This window comes from Grampus griseus, assembly GCF_964374135.1.
Source record: "Grampus griseus genome assembly, chromosome: 3".
Taxonomy (NCBI): domain Eukaryota; kingdom Metazoa; phylum Chordata; class Mammalia; order Artiodactyla; family Delphinidae; genus Grampus; species Grampus griseus.
This window is the reverse complement of record NC_139019.1, coordinates 48,563,793-48,570,912: the sequence shown is the minus strand read 5'-3', so window position 1 is coordinate 48,570,912 and position 7,120 is coordinate 48,563,793.

Sequence of the window (7,120 nt, the reverse complement as noted above, 5' to 3'; positions counted from 1 at the left end):
TTGTGAAATATTTTCTTTCATGTCTACTATTTACATGAAGCCAAGTCCTTTGTCAGGAATACAGCCTCTAATTATAACATTGTTCCTGTGGGAAAATGTAATTTGCTTTTCAGTGATCCACTTTATGACATGGTCTCCAGGAATGTGCTGTCTGCAATAAAAAGCAAGTAGAGACTGTGGACTCCTATAACTTCTTGCCAGTTGCCTGGCACCGTTAAGACCAGTGTTTATAAAGTAGTTCTGATTTTTTTGTTGGCATGTGAAATCCAAGCTAGGAAATAATGACACATTTCACTGAGATGGAGTGTGCATATGGGGATGGGTGAGGAAGCAAACTAGGAAATGAGAAGTTTCTGTGGTTTTCTCCAGTCATCCCATCAGCAACCAAGTCCTGTCTGTTGTTCACAGCAACTTTCACTTTGGTTCTTTCTTCCCAAGAATAAAATGGCAGTTATAGTAATGAGTAGCCAGTGTGTGCTGTGGGATGACAAGGCAGGCTCTGGGTGCTCCCAAAAGACTTCCTGTTGGAAAGAGAACACCCTTGCTCAGGGCCCGGTCCTGCTCCTCTGAGAGAAATTTTCTCATTGCTTTGATCAGGGATAATGTACAGTGGCTCCCATTTAACATGTGCTTGTGGAGGACAGGTATTCACCGAAGTAGAATATTTTCAGCAGAAAGCTTCCTGACCAGGGGCAGTAGTACTCGGGCCAGACCCGGTCACTTCCTCACAGACACTCTCATCTTCTTGACTTTGGCTTCCCTAGGCCCCTGCTCCGTCTTGTTTTCTGAGATCCTTTACCACTTGGTCCAAAGCATAGTCTGGATCAGGCCTCATGATTGAAAACAAATACTCCACTGAAAAGTAAGGGATAGCCGAAGAAACTATGATGCAGACTCCTCCACCCCTTAACTCTGAATACTAGATATGAATTCTTGCAGAGTCCAGAGGCCGAGTTCTCCCTCAGGAGCCCCACTGTGTCTCTCGTCTCAGCTCCTGTTCTGAAACCTTTTTGCAGGGACCTCATTACCTCCCTTCACTAAGACAGATGGTAGCTGTCTTCCCTATCTGAAGTTCAGGCCACAGCACATGAGCCCCCAAAAGAGAGGGTTGAAGAAGGCCCGTATTCCTCCTCATAACTGGTCTCCACTAGCCCTTCTACTCCATAAACATCTGTTGGAATAACTCTACCCACAATAAAACAATCTTTTGTACATCGGGGCTGGATCTTTTCTGAGGTTTAGGTTCTAAAGTTAGTGTGTTAGGCAAAATCTGCGTAAGGAATTAACTTTGGAAACCACTTGGAGGAGAGCCACATTACAGATGGACACACCTTTCTCAGTAAGCCTAGCAGGGCCTGGATGGCCCTTTAAGTTTGGAATAGGTCACCATTTCCTCAGCAGAACATCAGATGAAGTAGCTGTTCTGGGTTAAGGTTTATTTTAACTTCAGTGGGATACTCATACCACTTAAGGCACAGGATCTGAAAACCATAGAACAGCAGAATCTAAGTTCCTACCCTCTCCTGTGGCAGTAGTGATCACAATTTTTAACTAGTTCCTCACCCTCTTCCTATGTCCCTTTCTCCCTCCTTTCCTTTCTCCGTTCCTATAGGTAGAATCCTGTGAATTTCATGCAAGCCTGATGGGATGACCTCAACATTATTATGCAAAGCAGTTTAACATCCCAGTGTGAAGAACTTTATAGTTCCAGATATAGTATATTTAGATTTATCTTTGTAGGACCAAAAAGCCTGTTAAAGTGCTTGTTTTTCTCTCCAAAACACAAAAGCAGTACACTTCCAAAGGTAAATTCAAACTATAGTTTGTAGAGAAACAAAGTCTGCTGGAAGCTCTGAAATATGGCCCTCTTGCTCACTCCAGCTTTTGGCCATGGATATGTAAGCAGTTAGCTCTCACCCCATCTAGAGTACCTAGTTTCAATGCCCTTTCTCCCCACTGTCTCCACTTGGAAACCCTAACTCTTCTCTTCATACTACCCCAAAATGTGTCTTACACAAACTGGGCTTGGAACCATAATGCAGGCCATTTGACCTGTCCAAAATGCTTCTGCTGTCTAGTTCCTCATCCCCTTCACTTTACCTCCACTGAGCCTTACCAACTTTTAACCCTAGATCAGGACCCCTGAGCCACTCTCTTTTTTAAAAAAAATATTTATTTTATTTATTGTTTGCTTATTTTGGCTGTGTCGGGTCTTAGTTGCAGCACGTGGGATCTTTGTTGTGGCATGCAGGATCTTTAGTAGTGGCATGCAAACTCTTAGTTGCAGCATGCATGCAGGATCAAGTTCCCCAACTCGGGCCCCCTGTGTTGGGATCTCAGACTCTTACCCACTGGACCACCAGGCAAGTCCCACCCCTGAGCCACTCTTGACCATGATCTTTAATGCTCTCTCACCCTCTTAATAATTGTACCACAAGGTGTCTTGATGCTCAGCTAACATTGTGTGTCCCACGTATGTGCCAGGCACTTCCTAAGAACTGTTGATGTATTAACACATTTACTCCTCACAAGCAGCTCATAAGGTAGGTATTATTGTCCCCATTTTACAGATGAGGAAACTGAGGTAGAGAGAGGTTATGTAACTTGCCAAGGCCACATTTAATGATAGAGCCAGGATTCAGACCCAGAAGTTATGATGCCAAGGCCTGTACTTACTATCACTGTGTTACACTGTTTCCCATTGGTACTTATGTACAAACACTATTTCTCGTTGTCTTTTTATCTTCTCTCTCACTTTGTTTATAACTTCCTTCAGAGCAGACATCATGATATACATATTTCCATAGCACTAAGGATTGTGCCTTGCATCAATAAGTTATAGAATAATAATAAATTAAAGAAGCTCAATAAATATTTGTTGGATGATAAAAGGACAAAAACCAAAATATGGATCCTTATAAATTACATGAGTCTCTGGGTGTGGTTTGGGCTTACTAAAAAACCTCTGTTGTTTCTCACGAACATAGTCATAACAGTTTACCAAACACTTGAATATGATTTGACTCTCAGGACACTCTTATGATGTTGGTGGAGCAGATATTATGCCTATTCTACAGCTGGAAAACTGAGACAGACACAAAGAAGTTGGTTTGCCTCCATCACCTTTAGTGGTGAGCTAGACCCAGAGCCCAAGTCTCCCAATTTCTAGTCCTATAATATTCCACCTCAGATTTTGCCCAAGTCTAGCTCAGTCTAATGCGGGCCATGATTTAGCTCTGGGTTTGTCCATTAATGAAACCAGGCTGTTGTATTGCAAATGGATATAAATGGTAGCATTGAAAGGGTTGGGGTGCAGCAAGGTGGTGAAGGACACATTCCATTCAAATACTGGACCCAGTCTAAGAGGACAACACCCTCAGGATGATCATGGAAACAGGTTTAAATTAATGCCGTGCTATTCAACAATACCTTCATCCATTGTTGAAAAACCAAGTGGTGGGAAACAGGTAAATAGCAGAAAATATAGAAAATAATTTTAGAGAAAGAAAAAGTGGAGTCAGTCATAGGGAGGTTTCCAGAATGCAAATCAGAGAATTTATTATTTTGAAGGGATAAGGTAAAAAGAGGAAATACTTATACTAACAAGTAAAAATTCAAATCAAAGCCAGAATTTGAGCTGGCAGGCCTTGTTTGGAAATTCCTTTTGTTTATAATGTAGGTTTTTTTCCCCTTTATGAAGCAGATGCTTATACAGGCATTACCAGTGTTGTCAATAATACTGTAACATTTGCCTTCCATCCCTTTGTTGCTCAGGGAACATGTTGGGTTTCGGCACATTTAGCTTTGCCATTTACTCCACAAATCGCAGCTGTGTAGTGCTACAACTAAGTCTATTTTACTGAGAATAAAAATTGAAAAATATTCTCCTAACAACCTTTCTAGTAATCATAGGCCTGAAATACTTTGGAGTGTGGTTGTTTTTTTTTTTTTTTTTGAACAACTTGGTTTCAGTACAATAATGCTTCAATAAGAATCTTCCTGCAAATTTAATTCAAAAGGGAAGGCTTTTGTTGTTATTAAACACCATGGCAGTTTGTACATCTCTACATCATTATGTTGCTTCTCATTATGGTAATTCATTTGCTTCTGCTTTGTATGGATATCAAATAAAAATCACTCTCCCTCCTGGCAAGTGATTGCCATTATGGAGACACTCTGGGAGCCCGCCTAAGCGGTGCTTGGTGTCATAGCAAACACAATTAGCAAAATAGCATCCAGAGTGGCTTTATGGAGTTGCCCTGTGGTGAGGCTCTGTGTTTTCTATTTAGCAGGGCTGTAGGTTACTGGGCTTTGCTGTGTGCCTTCTCTATTTTCATCTTTGTACCATTTTCTATTCAAGTGGAACAGTGTGAGGAGTTTGTGTGAATTTTACTTTCCTTCTTTTTTTTCTGATGGGCTCTTCCTCAGCACCTGCTGGGCTCAGAGAGCCCTGAGTTATTCTGCCTTCCTAGGAGCCCATGTTTCTCTAAAGAAGGGTCAATGACAGCATCACCAAATGTCCACTCTGAAATCTTTGTGTATTTACTTAAAAAATTTTTTTTAACTTTTTATTTTATATTGGAGTATAGTTGATTAACAATGTTGTGTTAGTTTCAGTTGTACAACAGAGTGATTCAGTTATACATATATATATACAGGTATCTATTCTTTTTCAAATTCTTTTCCCAATTAGATTGTTACATAATATTGAGCAGAGTTCCCTGTGCTATACAGTAGGTCTTATTGATTATCCATTTTAAATATAGCAGTGTGTACATGTCAATCCCCAACTCCCTAACTATCCCTCCCACACTCCCTTCCCCCCTGGTAATCATAAGTTTGTTCTCTAAGTCTGTGTATTTATTTTTATTTTGTTGTTGTTGCTCTCTCTTGCCACTTGTCAACAATTTGAAAGGTACTGAGTTTTGTATGAAGTTAAACTTTAAAGGTCATAATTAATTCCCTCTGTATTTGAAGAGAAAACAATTTACACTCTTCTGCGGTGGACAAATTTGAGGTGAGGCCTCAACCATGGCTTAGGTACCTCAGTTGGTGAATAGCCTCGACGGGGTTGGCAGCACCTGCTGCCTCTTTGAGATAAAAGACAGACATTGTTCTTGGCTGAGCCCTGACGAGGAAGAGGGTCTGTATTTAGTTGGAATGGTTCTTCCATGTGCAGGCAGAGTGTTGGGCCTGTGTTTGTGGTTGACTCTTCCTCAGCCTTTAACATTTGTTTTCATTGTTCTGGGAAGATTTTCCTGATGCCTCTAGGCAGGAATGATGCTCTGATGTTTAGGCCACTTATGGCACACCTTTCTCCTCAACAGCCTAGTTTTTTTTTTTCTCTTCTTCTTGTCCTCTTCCTCCCCCTTCCCTCCTTCCTCCTTCTGCTTTTCTGCTTACTTTCTGATAAGAGAATCTGTAGCCTGTGCCCTGGGGATAATCCTGTTGTAGCTCTAAGAGGTGATTTATGGTTGGTCAGAGTTAATCAGAGACTCAGATTTCTCCTCCAAGTGATTAGTTTAGGCATCTTGAGATACAATTCTGGCCAATGAGACTTGAGAGGAAGTCTGCTAGGAGACTTCTGGAACAGTTTTCCTTTCTTATTAAAGGAAATACATGTTAAGAGAAACTCTTCTTTTTCTGCTTCTGCGTGAGGATGTGATGCCTGGAACTGTGGCAACAATCTTGTGATGATTAGAGCCAACCATGACGGTAACAGTCAACATGCTGAAAATGACCAAGTAAAAATCTGGGTGTTTGATGAGTTTTTGAGTCACTGAATTAGCTTACCCTGAACTTCTTTCAGATGAGATAATACATTTCTTATCATTTAAGGCATACCTAATCCCATTTTCTCCTATTTGTAGCCCAAAACACCATAACGGATAATTACTACTCTACTTTGTACCTTTAGAAATGGTCTTACTGGAAGATGCTGTAATTATTTTTTTTTTAGAGTCTAGCTCCTTTATTAGATGGCAGTTTCTTGAGGGTAGGTCTGATCCATTTTGTAGTCCCTGGCACTTAGATTGGACTTGTTATGTACAGGTGCTCAACCAGTGTTTGTTGGATAAACTCTATATAAGGAGTGTTCATCATCAGGCAATCCAGACTCACTGGCTGAGCACTTCTCCATATTTTAGCCCAAACCTGTCAAGAAAGGAAGAAAAGCCAAATGAAAATTCTCTTGCACCTAAATGCAGAAATCAGATGCAGTATTCCTCTGCACTATCTTTTCTGCTAAAATTGGTCAGTGTTTCTCTAGATGAGCTACACCCAGGAACATTTTGCTGTTGTACCTTCTTCAGAAAATATGTTTCTGAAAATTATTCACAAATATAAATTTTGTAAATATATTTTAATTATGATTCAGTCAATATCTAGAGGAATCCTGTGTCACCCCCACGCAATCATAGTTAAATGAATAAATAAAGGAAGGGAACTCAGATTAGTCACTGTCTAATTTATCAGAATTCCTAAGATTTAAATATGTGTACAGAGGAAGCTCATTTTTTGTACAGAACTCAAAGTCATTGCCCTTTTTTGGGGGCCTGTATTTTGTGAAAAGTGAAAAATGGAAAGTAGACAAGGTATCATGAAATTGATTTTGTTTCAAAACTTTCCAGGTTATATCACAGGATGTGTGCTCCTTCGGCCCCATTTCCTAAGTTTTTATAACTACAGTCCAAGCCAGCTTTTAGGTTAGTGATACATCTTTTTTAAATCGAAAGAACGTTTAGAATGGCGGTTCTAATAGCCTGTCCAAACAGAACCTGCCGACAGTAAAGAAAGTGTAATGGTGGCGACTTACAGACTCAGGCACTGTGCATCCCTGTGCCTAGCGTCAGTGTTGTCAGCTGGCCTGGAGGCCAAGGGGGGCCCTTTCCCCTTCTGCTCTCACCTCTTGGGATGTTCTCTAAGATTAAAAAAATCTTTTTGTTACTTAAAAATTTCTTACTATGCATTTTTATTTTTATCTACCCCTTGGGGTTGACTTTCTCTTTGCACAGTGGCCTGGGCCTCTCCCTTGCTTCCTGTCTCCCTCCTGTGTGGAGATGAGACCAGGTTTTGGGTGGAAGCACAAGCAGGGTGAGATGAAGGTGCCACTCCTGCCGCT